Source organism: Garra rufa, chromosome 1 (assembly GCF_049309525.1).
Source record: "Garra rufa chromosome 1, GarRuf1.0, whole genome shotgun sequence".
NCBI classification, from domain to species: Eukaryota; Metazoa; Chordata; class Actinopteri; order Cypriniformes; family Cyprinidae; genus Garra; species Garra rufa.
Window position 1 is genome coordinate 88,931,507 of NC_133361.1, and position 14,948 is coordinate 88,946,454.

Consider the following 14,948-nt stretch of genomic DNA (forward strand, 5'->3'; position numbering starts at 1 on the left):
GCAAAAGCTTACAGCACCTGGTATTCCCAGGCGGTCTCCCATCCAAGTACTAACCAGGCCCGACGCTGCTTAGCTTCCGAGATCAGACGAGATCGGGCGCTCTCAGCGCGGTATGGCCATAAGCGAGGGCTGCTCCAAAAAGTGGGCTATTTAAAGATCAGCCTCCGTAAAAGCCAGCATATTATATAAATAGTGAAGAAAAGGCAAAAGCTTACAGCACCTGGTATTCCCAGGCGGTCTCCCATAAAAGTGTAACAATCGGCCTTATCAGCCGAGTAACAAGACTAAAATGGGGTCAGATTTAACTGTGAGAGATGACTAGTCGTTAAAAGAATGAGACATAAAAGAAAATTGGTTTAAATAGATTTGGTGTATTTACAAGGTTCACATAAAAGACTTTAAAACAACACGATAAAACTAGGTAAACTCTGTTAAAAGAATACAGTTCATTTGTCCATACCCTAAAAACAGGTAAACTCTGTTAAAAGAATACAGTTCATTTGTCCATACCCTAAAAACAGTCCAAGAACCCCAGTGTGTTGATAAGTCCAATGTGAGTGTCCACCAGTGTATATACAATCCACAGAAAGTGTAATCCAAAGTTTGCAGGTGGTGAATGGAAAGGTGAGCTCTAAAATTAGCAACTCCTCAATCCAACAGTTTGGTGACTGTCCTTTGTTTGTCATGCTGCTCTCTTATACAGTTGTACTTCCTGCTTCCTGTCATGTGTCTAGTCACATGACAGGCCAACCATCCATTTATTAAAGACACATACACTTAAAATGTTAAGAGTAATAAAATGGCCTAAAAAACATGTAAAACACTTAAAACTCTATAATACATGTAAATGATTGTAATAAATAGAGCGATAAAACACGTCTTTCTAAAAGCCAGCATATTATATAAATAGTGAAGAAAAGGCAAAAGCTTACAGCACCTGGTATTCCCAGGCGGTCTCCCATCCAAGTACTAACCAGGCCCGACTCTGCTTAGCTTCCGAGATCAGACGAGACCGGGCGCTCTCAGCGCGGTATGGCCATAAGCGAGGGCTGCTCCAAAAAGTGGGCTATTTAAAGATCAGCCTCCGTAAAAGCCAGCATATTATATAAATAGTGAAGAAAAGGCAAAAGCTTACAGCACCTGGTATTCCCAGGCGGTCTCCCATAAAAGTGTAACAATCGGCCTTATCAGCCGAGTTACAAGACTAAAATGGGGTCAGATTTAACTGTGAGAGATGACTAGTGGTTAAAAGAATGAGACATAAAAGAAAATTGGTTTAAATAGATTTGGTGTATTTACAAGGTTCACATAAAAGACTTTAAAACAACACGATAAAACTAGGTAAACTCTGTTAAAAGAATACAGTTCATTTGTCCATACCCTAAAAACAGGTAAACTCTGTTAAAAGAATACAGTTCATTTGTCCATACCCTAAAAACAGTCCAAGAACCCCAGTGTGTTGATAAGTCCAATGTGAGTGTCCACCAGTGTATATACAATCCACAGAAAGTGTAATCCAAAGTTTGCAGGTGGTGAATGGAAAGGTGAGCTCTAAAATTAGCAACTCCTCAATCCAACAGTTTGGTGACTGTCCTTTGTTTGTCATGCTGCTCTCTTATACAGTTGTACTTACTGCTTCCTGTCATGTGTCTAGTCACATGACAGGCCAACCATCCATTTATTAAAGACACATACACTTAAAATGTTAAGAGTAATAAAATGGCCTAAAAAACATGTAAAACACTTAAAACTCTATAATACATGTAAATGATTGTAATAAATAGAGCGGTAAAACACGTCTTTCTAAAAGCCAGCATATTATATAAATAGTGAAGAAAAGGCAAAAGCTTACAGCACCTGGTATTCCCAGGCGGTCTCCCATCCAAGTACTAACCAGGCCCGACGCTGCTTAGCTTCCGAGATCAGACGAGATCGGGCGCTCTCAGCGTGGTATGGCCATAAGCGAGGGCTGTTCCAAAAAGTGGGCTATTTAAATATCAGCCTCCGTAAAAGCCAGCATATTATATAAATAGTGAAGAAAAGGCAAAAGCTTACAGCACCTGGTATTCCCAGGCGGTCTCCCATCCAAGTACTAACCAGGCCCGACGCTGCTTAGCTTCCGAGATCAGACGAGATCGGGCGCTCTCAGCGCGGTATGGCCATAAGCGAGGGCTGCTCCAAAAAGTGGGCTATTTAAAGATCAGCCTCCGTAAAAGCCAGCATATTATATAAATAGTGAAGAAAAGGCAAAAGCTTACAGCACCTGGTATTCCCAGGCGGTCTCCCATAAAAGTGTAACAATCGGCCTTATCAGCCGAGTTACAAGACTAAAATGGGGTCAGATTTAACTGTGAGAGATGACTAGTGGTTAAAAGAATGAGACATAAAAGAAAATTGGTTTAAATAGATTTGGTGTATTTACAAGGTTCACATAAAAGACTTTAAAACAACACGATAAAACTAGGTAAACTCTGTTAAAAGAATACAGTTCATTTGTCCATACCCTAAAAACAGGTAAACTCTGTTAAAAGAATACAGTTCATTTGTCCATACCCTAAAAACAGTCCAAGAACCCCAGTGTGTTGATAAGTCCAATGTGAGTGTCCACCAGTGTATATACAATCCACAGAAAGTGTAATCCAAAGTTTGCAGGTGGTGAATGGAAAGGTGAGCTCTAAAATTAGCAACTCCTCAATCCAACAGTTTGGTGACTGTCCTTTGTTTGTCATGCTGCTCTCTTATGCAGTTGTACTTCCTGCTTCCTGTCATCTGTCTAGTCACATGACAGGCCAACCATCCATTTATTAAAGACACATACACTTAAAATGTTAAGAGTAATAAAATGGCCTAAAAAACATGTAAAACACTTAAAACTCTATAATACATGTAAATGATTGTAATAAATAGAGCGGTAAAACACGTCTTTCTAAAAGCCAGCATATTATATAAATAGTGAAGAAAAGGCAAAAGCTTACAGCACCTGGTATTCCCAGGCGGTCTCCCATCCAAGTACTAACCAGGCCCGACGCTGCTTAGCTTCCGAGATCAGACGAGATCGGGCGCTCTCAGCGCGGTATGGCCATAAGCGAGGGCTGCTCCAAAAAGTGGGCTATTTAAAGATCAGCCTCCGTAAAAGCCAGCATATTATATAAATAGTGAAGAAAAGGCAAAAGCTTACAGCACCTGGTATTCCCAGGCGGTCTCCCATAAAAGTGTAACAATCGGCCTTATCAGCCGAGTTACAAGACTAAAATGGGGTCAGATTTAACTGTGAGAGATGACTAGTGGTTAAAAGAATGAGACATAAAAGAAAATTGGTTTAAATAGATTTGGTGTATTTACAAGGTTCACATAAAAGACTTTAAAACAACACGATAAAACTAGGTAAACTCTGTTAAAAGAATACAGTTCATTTGTCCATACCCTAAAAACAGGTAAACTCTGTTAAAAGAATACAGTTCATTTGTCCATACCCTAAAAACAGTCCAAGAACCCCAGTGTGTTGATAAGTCCAATGTGAGTGTCCACCAGTGTATATACAATCCACAGAAAGTGTAATCCAAAGTTTGCAGGTGGTGAATGGAAAGGTGAGCTCTAAAATTAGCAACTCCTCAATCCAACAGTTTGGTGACTGTCCTTTGTTTGTCATGCTGCTCTCTTATGCAGTTGTACTTCCTGCTTCCTGTCATCTGTCTAGTCACATGACAGGCCAACCATCCATTTATTAAAGACACATACACTTAAAATGTTAAGAGTAATAAAATGGCCTAAAAAACATGTAAAACACTTAAAACTCTATAATACATGTAAATGATTGTAATAAATAGAGCGGTAAAACACGTCTTTCTAAAAGCCAGCATATTATATAAATAGTGAAGAAAAGGCAAAAGCTTACAGCACCTGGTATTCCCAGGCGGTCTCCCATCCAAGTACTAACCAGGCCCGACGCTGCTTAGCTTCCGAGATCAGACGAGACCGGGCGCTCTCAGCGCGGTATGGCCATAAGCGAGGGCTGATCCAAAAAGTGGGCTATTTAAAGATCAGCCTCCGTAAAAGCCAGCATATTATATAAATAGTGAAGAAAAGGCAAAAGCTTACAGCACCTGGTATTCCCAGGCGGTCTCCCATAAAAGTGTAACAATCGGCCTTATCAGCCGAGTTACAAGACTAAAATGGGGTCAGATTTAACTGTGAGAGATGACTAGTGGTTAAAAGAATGAGACATAAAAGAAAATTGGTTTAAATAGATTTGGTGTATTTACAAGGTTCACATAAAAGACTTTAAAACAACACGATAAAACTAGGTAAACTCTGTTAAAAGAATACAGTTCATTTGTCCATACCCTAAAAACAGGTAAACTCTGTTAAAAGAATACAGTTCATTTGTCCATACCCTAAAAACAGTCCAAGAACCCCAGTGTGTTGATAAGTCCAATGTGAGTGTCCACCAGTGTATATACAATCCACAGAAAGTGTAATCCAAAGTTTGCAGGTGGTGAATGGAAAGGTGAGCTCTAAAATTAGCAACTCCTCAATCCAACAGTTTGGTGACTGTCCTTTGTTTGTCATGCTGCTCTCTTATGCAGTTGTACTTCCTGCTTCCTGTCATCTGTCTAGTCACATGACAGGCCAACCATCCATTTATTAAAGACACATACACTTAAAATGTTAAGAGTAATAAAATGGCCTAAAAAACATGTAAAACACTTAAAACTCTATAATACATGTAAATGATTGTAATAAATAGAGCGGTAAAACACGTCTTTCTAAAAGCCAGCATATTATATAAATAGTGAAGAAAAGGCAAAATCTTACAGCACCTGGTATTCCCAGGCGGTCTCCCATCCAAGTACTAACCAGGCCCGACGCTGCTTAGCTTCCGAGATCAGACGAGACCGGGCGCTCTCAGCGCGGTATGGCCATAAGCGAGGGTTGCTCCAAAAAGTGGGCTATTTAAAGATCAGCCTCCGTAAAAGCCAGCATATTATATAAATAGTGAAGAAAAGGCAAAAGCTTACAGCACCTGGTATTCCCAGGCGGTCTCCCATAAAAGTGTAACAATCGGCCTTATCAGCCGAGTTACAAGACTAAAATGGGGTCAGATTTAACTGTGAGAGATGACTAGTGGTTAAAAGAATGAGACATAAAAGAAAATTGGTTTAAATAGATTTGGTGTATTTACAAGGTTCACATAAAAGACTTTAAAACAACACGATAAAACTAGGTAAACTCTGTTAAAAGAATACAGTTCATTTGTCCATACCCTAAAAACAGGTAAACTCTGTTAAAAGAATACAGTTCATTTGTCCATACCCTAAAAACAGTCCAAGAACCCCAGTGTGTTGATAAGTCCAATGTGAGTGTCCACCAGTGTATATACAATCCACAGAAAGTGTAATCCAAAGTTTGCAGGTGGTGAATGGAAAGGTGAGCTCTAAAATTAGCAACTCCTCAATCCAACAGTTTGGTGACTGTCCTTTGTTTGTCATGCTGCTCTCTTATACAGTTGTACTTCCTGCTTCCTGTCATGTGTCTAGTCACATGACAGGCCAACCATCCATTTATTAAAGACACATACACTTAAAATGTTAAGAGTAATAAAATGGCCTAAAAAACATGTAAAACACTTAAAACTCTATAATACATGTAAATGATTGTAATAAATAGAGCGGTAAAACACTTCTTTCTAAAAGCCAGCATATTATATAAATAGTGAAGAAAAGGCAAAAGCTTACAGCACCTGGTATTCCCAGGCGGTCTCCCATCCAAGTACTAACCAGGCCAGAAGCTGCTTAGCTTCTGAGATCAGACGAGACCGGGCGCTCTCAGCGCGGTATGGCCATAAGCGAGGGCTGCTCCAAAAAGTGGGCTATTTAAAGATCAGCCTCCGTAAAAGCCAGCATATTATATAAATAGTGAAGAAAAGGCAAAAGCTTACAGCACCTGGTATTCCCAGGCGGTCTCCCATAAAAGTGTAACAATCGGCCTTATCAGCCGAGTTATAAGACTAAAATGGGGTCAGATTTAACTGTGAGAGATGACTAGTGGTTAAAAGAATGAGACATAAAAGAAAATTGGTTTAAATAGATTTGGTGTATTTACAAGGTTCACATAAAAGACTTTAAAACAACACGATAAAACTAGGTAAACTCTGTTAAAAGAATACAGTTCATTTGTCCATACCCTAAAAACAGGTAAACTCTGTTAAAAGAATACAGTTCATTTGTCCATACCCTAAAAACAGTCCAAGAACCCCAGTGTGTTGATAAGTCCAATGTGAGTGTCCACCAGTGTATATACAATCCACAGAAAGTGTAATCCAAAGTTTGCAGGTGGTGAATGGAAAGGTGAGCTCTAAAATTAGCAACTCCTCAATCCAACAGTTTGGTGACTGTCCTTTGTTTGTCATGCTGCTCTCTTATACAGTTGTACTTACTGCTTCCTGTCATGTGTCTAGTCACATGACAGGCCAACCATCCATTTATTAAAGACACATACACTTAAAATGTTAAGAGTAATAAAATGGCCTAAAAAACATGTAAAACACTTAAAACTCTATAATACATGTAAATGATTGTAATAAATAGAGCGGTAAAACACGTCTTTCTAAAAGCCAGCATTTTATATAAATAGTGAAGAAAAGGCAAAAGCTTACAGCACCTGGTATTCCCAGGCGGTCTCCCATCCAAGTACTAACCAGGCCCGACGCTGCTTAGCTTCCGAGATCAGACGAGATCGGGCGCTCTCAGCGCGGTATGGCCATAAGCGAGGGCTGCTCCAAAAAGTGGGCTATTTAAAGATCAGCCTCCGTAAAAGCCAGCATATTATATAAATAGTGAAGAAAAGGCAAAAGCTTACAGCACCTGGTATTCCCAGGCGGTCTCCCATCCAAGTACTAACCAGGCCCGACTCTGCTTAGCTTCCGAGATCAGACGAGACCGGGCGCTCTCAGCGCGGTATGGCCATAAGCGAGGGCTGCTCCAAAAAGTGGGCTATTTAAAGATCAGCCTCCGTAAAAGCCAGCATATTATATAAATAGTGAAGAAAAGGCAAAAGCTTACAGCACCTGGTATTCCCAGGCGGTCTCCCATAAAAGTGTAACAATCGGCCTTATCAGCCGAGTTACAAGACTAAAATGGGGTCAGATTTAACTGTGAGAGATGACTAGTGGTTAAAAGAATGAGACATAAAAGAAAATTGGTTTAAATAGATTTGGTGTATTTACAAGGTTCACATAAAAGACTTTAAAACAACACGATAAAACTAGGTAAACTCTGTTAAAAGAATACAGTTCATTTGTCCATACCCTAAAAACAGGTAAACTCTGTTAAAAGAATACAGTTCATTTGTCCATACCCTAAAAACAGTCCAAGAACCCCAGTGTGTTGATAAGTCCAATGTGAGTGTCCACCAGTGTATATACAATCCACAGAAAGTGTAATCCAAAGTTTGCAGGTGGTGAATGGAAAGGTGAGCTCTAAAATTAGCAACTCCTCAATCCAACAGTTTGGTGACTGTCCTTTGTTTGTCATGCTGCTCTCTTATACAGTTGTACTTACTGCTTCCTGTCATGTGTCTAGTCACATGACAGGCTAACCATCCATTTATTAAAGACACATACACTTAAAATGTTAAGAGTAATAAAATGGCCTAAAAAACATGTAAAACACTTAAAACTCTATAATACATGTAAATGATTGTAATAAATAGAGCGGTAAAACACGTCTTTCTAAAAGCCAGCATATTATATAAATAGTGAAGAAAAGGCAAAAGCTTACAGCACCTGGTATTCCCAGGCGGTCTCCCATCCAAGTACTAACCAGGCCCGACGCTGCTTAGCTTCCGAGATCAGACGAGATCGGGCGCTCTCAGCGTGGTATGGCCATAAGCGAGGGCTGTTCCAAAAAGTGGGCTATTTAAATATCAGCCTCCGTAAAAGCCAGCATATTATATAAATAGTGAAGAAAAGGCAAAAGCTTACAGCACCTGGTATTCCCAGGCGGTCTCCCATCCAAGTACTAACCAGGCCCGACGCTGCTTAGCTTCCGAGATCAGACGAGATCGGGCGCTCTCAGCGCGGTATGGCCATAAGCGAGGGCTGCTCCAAAAAGTGGGCTATTTAAAGATCAGCCTCCGTAAAAGCCAGCATATTATATAAATAGTGAAGAAAAGGCAAAAGCTTACAGCACCTGGTATTCCCAGGCGGTCTCCCATAAAAGTGTAACAATCGGCCTTATCAGCCGAGTTACAAGACTAAAATGGGGTCAGATTTAACTGTGAAAGATGACTAGTGGTTAAAAGAATGAGACATAAAAGAAAATTGGTTTAAATAGATTTGGTGTATTTACAAGGTTCACATAAAAGACTTTAAAACAACACGATAAAACTAGGTAAACTCTGTTAAAAGAATACAGTTCATTTGTCCATACCCTAAAAACAGGTAAACTCTGTTAAAAGAATACAGTTCATTTGTCCATACCCTAAAAACAGTCCAAGAACCCCAGTGTGTTGATAAGTCCAATGTGAGTGTCCACCAGTGTATATACAATCCACAGAAAGTGTAATCCAAAGTTTGCAGGTGGTGAATGGAAAGGTGAGCTCTAAAATTAGCAACTCCTCAATCCAACAGTTTGGTGACTGTCCTTTGTTTGTCATGCTGCTCTCTTATGCAGTTGTACTTCCTGCTTCCTGTCATCTGTCTAGTCACATGACAGGCCAACCATCCATTTATTAAAGACACATACACTTAAAATGTTAAGAGTAATAAAATGGCCTAAAAAACATGTAAAACACTTAAAACTCTATAATACATGTAAATGATTGTAATAAATAGAGCGGTAAAACACGTCTTTCTAAAAGCCAGCATATTATATAAATAGTGAAGAAAAGGCAAAAGCTTACAGCACCTGGTATTCCCAGGCGGTCTCCCATCCAAGTACTAACCAGGCCCGACGCTGCTTAGCTTCCGAGATCAGACGAGATCGGGCGCTCTCAGCGCGGTATGGCCATAAGCGAGGGCTGCTCCAAAAAGTGGGCTATTTAAAGATCAGCCTCCGTAAAAGCCAGCATATTATATAAATAGTGAAGAAAAGGCAAAAGCTTACAGCACCTGGTATTCCCAGGCGGTCTCCCATAAAAGTGTAACAATCGGCCTTATCAGCCGAGTTACAAGACTAAAATGGGGTCAGATTTAACTGTGAGAGATGACTAGTGGTTAAAAGAATGAGACATAAAAGAAAATTGGTTTAAATAGATTTGGTGTATTTACAAGGTTCACATAAAAGACTTTAAAACAACACGATAAAACTAGGTAAACTCTGTTAAAAGAATACAGTTCATTTGTCCATACCCTAAAAACAGGTAAACTCTGTTAAAAGAATACAGTTCATTTGTCCATACCCTAAAAACAGTCCAAGAACCCCAGTGTGTTGATAAGTCCAATGTGAGTGTCCACCAGTGTATATACAATCCACAGAAAGTGTAATCCAAAGTTTGCAGGTGGTGAATGGAAAGGTGAGCTCTAAAATTAGCAACTCCTCAATCCAACAGTTTGGTGACTGTCCTTTGTTTGTCATGCTGCTCTCTTATGCAGTTGTACTTCCTGCTTCCTGTCATCTGTCTAGTCACATGACAGGCCAACCATCCATTTATTAAAGACACATACACTTAAAATGTTAAGAGTAATAAAATGGCCTAAAAAACATGTAAAACACTTAAAACTCTATAATACATGTAAATGATTGTAATAAATAGAGCGGTAAAACACGTCTTTCTAAAAGCCAGCATATTATATAAATAGTGAAGAAAAGGCAAAAGCTTACAGCACCTGGTATTCCCAGGCGGTCTCCCATCCAAGTACTAACCAGGCCCGACGCTGCTTAGCTTCCGAGATCAGACGAGACCGGGCGCTCTCAGCGCGGTATGGCCATAAGCGAGGGCTGATCCAAAAAGTGGGCTATTTAAAGATCAGCCTCCGTAAAAGCCAGCATATTATATAAATAGTGAAGAAAAGGCAAAAGCTTACAGCACCTGGTATTCCCAGGCGGTCTCCCATAAAAGTGTAACAATCGGCCTTATCAGCCGAGTTACAAGACTAAAATGGGGTCAGATTTAACTGTGAGAGATGACTAGTGGTTAAAAGAATGAGACATAAAAGAAAATTGGTTTAAATAGATTTGGTGTATTTACAAGGTTCACATAAAAGACTTTAAAACAACACGATAAAACTAGGTAAACTCTGTTAAAAGAATACAGTTCATTTGTCCATACCCTAAAAACAGGTAAACTCTGTTAAAAGAATACAGTTCATTTGTCCATACCCTAAAAACAGTCCAAGAACCCCAGTGTGTTGATAAGTCCAATGTGAGTGTCCACCAGTGTATATACAATCCACAGAAAGTGTAATCCAAAGTTTGCAGGTGGTGAATGGAAAGGTGAGCTCTAAAATTAGCAACTCCTCAATCCAACAGTTTGGTGACTGTCCTTTGTTTGTCATGCTGCTCTCTTATACAGTTGTACTTACTGCTTCCTGTCATGTGTCTAGTCACATGACAGGCCAACCATCCATTTATTAAAGACACATACACTTAAAATGTTAAGAGTAATAAAATGGCCTAAAAAACATGTAAAACACTTAAAACTCTATAATACATGTAAATGATTGTAATAAATAGAGCGGTAAAACACGTCTTTCTAAAAGCCAGCATTTTATATAAATAGTGAAGAAAAGGCAAAAGCTTACAGCACCTGGTATTCCCAGGCGGTCTCCCATCCAAGTACTAACCAGGCCCGACGCTGCTTAGCTTCCGAGATCAGACGAGATCGGGCGCTCTCAGCGCGGTATGGCCATAAGCGAGGGCTGCTCCAAAAAGTGGGCTATTTAAAGATCAGCCTCCGTAAAAGCCAGCATATTATATAAATAGTGAAGAAAAGGCAAAAGCTTACAGCACCTGGTATTCCCAGGCGGTCTCCCATCCAAGTACTAACCAGGCCCGACGCTGCTTAGCTTCCGAGATCAGACGAGATCGGGCGCTCTCAGCGCGGTATGGCCATAAGCGAGGGCTGCTCCAAAAAGTGGGCTATTTAAAGATCAGCCTCCGTAAAAGCCAGCATATTATATAAATAGTGAAGAAAAGGCAAAAGCTTACAGCACCTGGTATTCCCAGGCGGTCTCCCATAAAAGTGTAACAATCGGCCTTATCAGCCGAGTAACAAGACTAAAATGGGGTCAGATTTAACTGTGAGAGATGACTAGTCGTTAAAAGAATGAGACATAAAAGAAAATTGGTTTAAATAGATTTGGTGTATTTACAAGGTTCACATAAAAGACTTTAAAACAACACGATAAAACTAGGTAAACTCTGTTAAAAGAATACAGTTCATTTGTCCATACCCTAAAAACAGGTAAACTCTGTTAAAAGAATACAGTTCATTTGTCCATACCCTAAAAACAGTCCAAGAACCCCAGTGTGTTGATAAGTCCAATGTGAGTGTCCACCAGTGTATATACAATCCACAGAAAGTGTAATCCAAAGTTTGCAGGTGGTGAATGGAAAGGTGAGCTCTAAAATTAGCAACTCCTCAATCCAACAGTTTGGTGACTGTCCTTTGTTTGTCATGCTGCTCTCTTATACAGTTGTACTTCCTGCTTCCTGTCATGTGTCTAGTCACATGACAGGCCAACCATCCATTTATTAAAGACACATACACTTAAAATGTTAAGAGTAATAAAATGGCCTAAAAAACATGTAAAACACTTAAAACTCTATAATACATGTAAATGATTGTAATAAATAGAGCGATAAAACACGTCTTTCTAAAAGCCAGCATATTATATAAATAGTGAAGAAAAGGCAAAAGCTTACAGCACCTGGTATTCCCAGGCGGTCTCCCATCCAAGTACTAACCAGGCCCGACGCTGCTTAGCTTCCGAGATCAGACGAGATCGGGCGCTCTCAGCGTGGTATGGCCATAAGCGAGGGCTGTTCCAAAAAGTGGGCTATTTAAATATCAGCCTCCGTAAAAGCCAGCATATTATATAAATAGTGAAGAAAAGGCAAAAGCTTACAGCACCTGGTATTCCCAGGCGGTCTCCCATCCAAGTACTAACCAGGCCCGACGCTGCTTAGCTTCCGAGATCAGACGAGATCGGGCGCTCTCAGCGCGGTATGGCCATAAGCGAGGGCTGCTCCAAAAAGTGGGCTATTTAAAGATCAGCCTCCGTAAAAGCCAGCATATTATATAAATAGTGAAGAAAAGGCAAAAGCTTACAGCACCTGGTATTCCCAGGCGGTCTCCCATAAAAGTGTAACAATCGGCCTTATCAGCCGAGTTACAAGACTAAAATGGGGTCAGATTTAACTGTGAGAGATGACTAGTGGTTAAAAGAATGAGACATAAAAGAAAATTGGTTTAAATAGATTTGGTGTATTTACAAGGTTCACATAAAAGACTTTAAAACAACACGATAAAACTAGGTAAACTCTGTTAAAAGAATACAGTTCATTTGTCCATACCCTAAAAACAGGTAAACTCTGTTAAAAGAATACAGTTCATTTGTCCATACCCTAAAAACAGTCCAAGAACCCCAGTGTGTTGATAAGTCCAATGTGAGTGTCCACCAGTGTATATACAATCCACAGAAAGTGTAATCCAAAGTTTGCAGGTGGTGAATGGAAAGGTGAGCTCTAAAATTAGCAACTCCTCAATCCAACAGTTTGGTGACTGTCCTTTGTTTGTCATGCTGCTCTCTTATGCAGTTGTACTTCCTGCTTCCTGTCATCTGTCTAGTCACATGACAGGCCAACCATCCATTTATTAAAGACACATACACTTAAAATGTTAAGAGTAATAAAATGGCCTAAAAAACATGTAAAACACTTAAAACTCTATAATACATGTAAATGATTGTAATAAATAGAGCGGTAAAACACGTCTTTCTAAAAGCCAGCATATTATATAAATAGTGAAGAAAAGGCAAAAGCTTACAGCACCTGGTATTCCCAGGCGGTCTCCCATCCAAGTACTAACCAGGCCCGACGCTGCTTAGCTTCCGAGATCAGACGAGATCGGGCGCTCTCAGCGCGGTATGGCCATAAGCGAGGGCTGCTCCAAAAAGTGGGCTATTTAAAGATCAGCCTCCGTAAAAGCCAGCATATTATATAAATAGTGAAGAAAAGGCAAAAGCTTACAGCACCTGGTATTCCCAGGCGGTCTCCCATAAAAGTGTAACAATCGGCCTTATCAGCCGAGTTACAAGACTAAAATGGGGTCAGATTTAACTGTGAGAGATGACTAGTGGTTAAAAGAATGAGACATAAAAGAAAATTGGTTTAAATAGATTTGGTGTATTTACAAGGTTCACATAAAAGACTTTAAAACAACACGATAAAACTAGGTAAACTCTGTTAAAAGAATACAGTTCATTTGTCCATACCCTAAAAACAGGTAAACTCTGTTAAAAGAATACAGTTCATTTGTCCATACCCTAAAAACAGTCCAAGAACCCCAGTGTGTTGATAAGTCCAATGTGAGTGTCCACCAGTGTATATACAATCCACAGAAAGTGTAATCCAAAGTTTGCAGGTGGTGAATGGAAAGGTGAGCTCTAAAATTAGCAACTCCTCAATCCAACAGTTTGGTGACTGTCCTTTGTTTGTCATGCTGCTCTCTTATGCAGTTGTACTTCCTGCTTCCTGTCATCTGTCTAGTCACATGACAGGCCAACCATCCATTTATTAAAGACACATACACTTAAAATGTTAAGAGTAATAAAATGGCCTAAAAAACATGTAAAACACTTAAAACTCTATAATACATGTAAATGATTGTAATAAATAGAGCGGTAAAACACGTCTTTCTAAAAGCCAGCATATTATATAAATAGTGAAGAAAAGGCAAAAGCTTACAGCACCTGGTATTCCCAGGCGGTCTCCCATCCAAGTACTAACCAGGCCCGACGCTGCTTAGCTTCCGAGATCAGACGAGACCGGGCGCTCTCAGCGCGGTATGGCCATAAGCGAGGGCTGATCCAAAAAGTGGGCTATTTAAAGATCAGCCTCCGTAAAAGCCAGCATATTATATAAATAGTGAAGAAAAGGCAAAAGCTTACAGCACCTGGTATTCCCAGGCGGTCTCCCATAAAAGTGTAACAATCGGCCTTATCAGCCGAGTTACAAGACTAAAATGGGGTCAGATTTAACTGTGAGAGATGACTAGTGGTTAAAAGAATGAGACATAAAAGAAAATTGGTTTAAATAGATTTGGTGTATTTACAAGGTTCACATAAAAGACTTTAAAACAACACGATAAAACTAGGTAAACTCTGTTAAAAGAATACAGTTCATTTGTCCATACCCTAAAAACAGGTAAACTCTGTTAAAAGAATACAGTTCATTTGTCCATACCCTAAAAACAGTCCAAGAACCCCAGTGTGTTGATAAGTCCAATGTGAGTGTCCACCAGTGTATATACAATCCACAGAAAGTGTAATCCAAAGTTTGCAGGTGGTGAATGGAAAGGTGAGCTCTAAAATTAGCAACTCCTCAATCCAACAGTTTGGTGACTGTCCTTTGTTTGTCATGCTGCTCTCTTATGCAGTTGTACTTCCTGCTTCCTGTCATCTGTCTAGTCACATGACAGGCCAACCATCCATTTATTAAAGACACATACACTTAAAATGTTAAGAGTAATAAAATGGCCTAAAAAACATGTAAAACACTTAAAACTCTATAATACATATAAATGATTGTAATAAATAGAGCGGTAAAACACGTCTTTCTAAAAGCCAGCATATTATATAAATAGTGAAGAAAAGGCAAAATCTTACAGCACCTGGTATTCCCAGGCGGTCTCCCATCCAAGTACTAACCAGGCCCGACGCTGCTTAGCTTCCGAGATCAGACGAGACCGGGCGCTCTCAGCGCGGTATGGCCATAAGCGAGGGTTGC

At 39.9% G+C, this 14,948-nt stretch overlaps 20 non-coding genes and 1 pseudogene across 20 annotated transcripts; all 21 read right to left on the bottom strand.

Moving 5' to 3' along the window:
• Positions 1-5: 5 nt before the first annotated feature.
• LOC141319047 (5S ribosomal RNA) lies at positions 6-124 on the bottom strand. Its single transcript, XR_012353325.1, has one exon. It is a non-coding gene; the product is annotated as a 5S ribosomal RNA (ribosomal RNA).
• An 801-nt stretch (positions 125-925) lies between these two features.
• On the bottom strand, positions 926-1,044 carry LOC141318333 (5S ribosomal RNA). Its single transcript, XR_012352655.1, has one exon. It is a non-coding gene; the product is annotated as a 5S ribosomal RNA (ribosomal RNA).
• An 801-nt stretch (positions 1,045-1,845) lies between these two features.
• On the bottom strand, positions 1,846-1,964 carry LOC141297082 (5S ribosomal RNA). The gene has a single exon (XR_012341328.1). It is a non-coding gene; the product is annotated as a 5S ribosomal RNA (ribosomal RNA).
• An 84-nt stretch (positions 1,965-2,048) lies between these two features.
• LOC141319059 (5S ribosomal RNA) lies at positions 2,049-2,167 on the bottom strand. Its single transcript, XR_012353336.1, has one exon. It is a non-coding gene; the product is annotated as a 5S ribosomal RNA (ribosomal RNA).
• An 801-nt stretch (positions 2,168-2,968) lies between these two features.
• On the bottom strand, positions 2,969-3,087 carry LOC141319070 (5S ribosomal RNA). Its single transcript, XR_012353347.1, has one exon. It is a non-coding gene; the product is annotated as a 5S ribosomal RNA (ribosomal RNA).
• Positions 3,088-3,888: 801 nt separating this feature from the next.
• On the bottom strand, positions 3,889-4,007 carry LOC141311554 (5S ribosomal RNA). Its single transcript, XR_012349019.1, has one exon. It is a non-coding gene; the product is annotated as a 5S ribosomal RNA (ribosomal RNA).
• An 801-nt stretch (positions 4,008-4,808) lies between these two features.
• On the bottom strand, positions 4,809-4,927 carry LOC141318368 (5S ribosomal RNA). The gene has a single exon (XR_012352688.1). It is a non-coding gene; the product is annotated as a 5S ribosomal RNA (ribosomal RNA).
• Positions 4,928-5,728: 801 nt separating this feature from the next.
• Positions 5,729-5,847, bottom strand: LOC141346261 (5S ribosomal RNA; annotated as a pseudogene).
• Positions 5,848-6,648: 801 nt separating this feature from the next.
• LOC141319081 (5S ribosomal RNA) lies at positions 6,649-6,767 on the bottom strand. Its single transcript, XR_012353358.1, has one exon. It is a non-coding gene; the product is annotated as a 5S ribosomal RNA (ribosomal RNA).
• Positions 6,768-6,851: 84 nt separating this feature from the next.
• Positions 6,852-6,970, bottom strand: LOC141318335 (5S ribosomal RNA). Its single transcript, XR_012352656.1, has one exon. It is a non-coding gene; the product is annotated as a 5S ribosomal RNA (ribosomal RNA).
• An 801-nt stretch (positions 6,971-7,771) lies between these two features.
• LOC141297204 (5S ribosomal RNA) lies at positions 7,772-7,890 on the bottom strand. Its single transcript, XR_012341339.1, has one exon. It is a non-coding gene; the product is annotated as a 5S ribosomal RNA (ribosomal RNA).
• Positions 7,891-7,974: 84 nt separating this feature from the next.
• On the bottom strand, positions 7,975-8,093 carry LOC141319093 (5S ribosomal RNA). Its single transcript, XR_012353369.1, has one exon. It is a non-coding gene; the product is annotated as a 5S ribosomal RNA (ribosomal RNA).
• Positions 8,094-8,894: 801 nt separating this feature from the next.
• LOC141319105 (5S ribosomal RNA) lies at positions 8,895-9,013 on the bottom strand. Its single transcript, XR_012353380.1, has one exon. It is a non-coding gene; the product is annotated as a 5S ribosomal RNA (ribosomal RNA).
• An 801-nt stretch (positions 9,014-9,814) lies between these two features.
• Positions 9,815-9,933, bottom strand: LOC141311565 (5S ribosomal RNA). Its single transcript, XR_012349030.1, has one exon. It is a non-coding gene; the product is annotated as a 5S ribosomal RNA (ribosomal RNA).
• An 801-nt stretch (positions 9,934-10,734) lies between these two features.
• LOC141319116 (5S ribosomal RNA) lies at positions 10,735-10,853 on the bottom strand. Its single transcript, XR_012353391.1, has one exon. It is a non-coding gene; the product is annotated as a 5S ribosomal RNA (ribosomal RNA).
• Positions 10,854-10,937: 84 nt separating this feature from the next.
• Positions 10,938-11,056, bottom strand: LOC141319128 (5S ribosomal RNA). The gene has a single exon (XR_012353402.1). It is a non-coding gene; the product is annotated as a 5S ribosomal RNA (ribosomal RNA).
• Positions 11,057-11,857: 801 nt separating this feature from the next.
• Positions 11,858-11,976, bottom strand: LOC141297293 (5S ribosomal RNA). Its single transcript, XR_012341353.1, has one exon. It is a non-coding gene; the product is annotated as a 5S ribosomal RNA (ribosomal RNA).
• An 84-nt stretch (positions 11,977-12,060) lies between these two features.
• Positions 12,061-12,179, bottom strand: LOC141319140 (5S ribosomal RNA). The gene has a single exon (XR_012353413.1). It is a non-coding gene; the product is annotated as a 5S ribosomal RNA (ribosomal RNA).
• Positions 12,180-12,980: 801 nt separating this feature from the next.
• LOC141319151 (5S ribosomal RNA) lies at positions 12,981-13,099 on the bottom strand. The gene has a single exon (XR_012353424.1). It is a non-coding gene; the product is annotated as a 5S ribosomal RNA (ribosomal RNA).
• An 801-nt stretch (positions 13,100-13,900) lies between these two features.
• On the bottom strand, positions 13,901-14,019 carry LOC141311576 (5S ribosomal RNA). Its single transcript, XR_012349041.1, has one exon. It is a non-coding gene; the product is annotated as a 5S ribosomal RNA (ribosomal RNA).
• An 801-nt stretch (positions 14,020-14,820) lies between these two features.
• LOC141318369 (5S ribosomal RNA) lies at positions 14,821-14,939 on the bottom strand. Its single transcript, XR_012352689.1, has one exon. It is a non-coding gene; the product is annotated as a 5S ribosomal RNA (ribosomal RNA).
• Between the last annotated feature and the right edge of the window lie 9 nt (positions 14,940-14,948).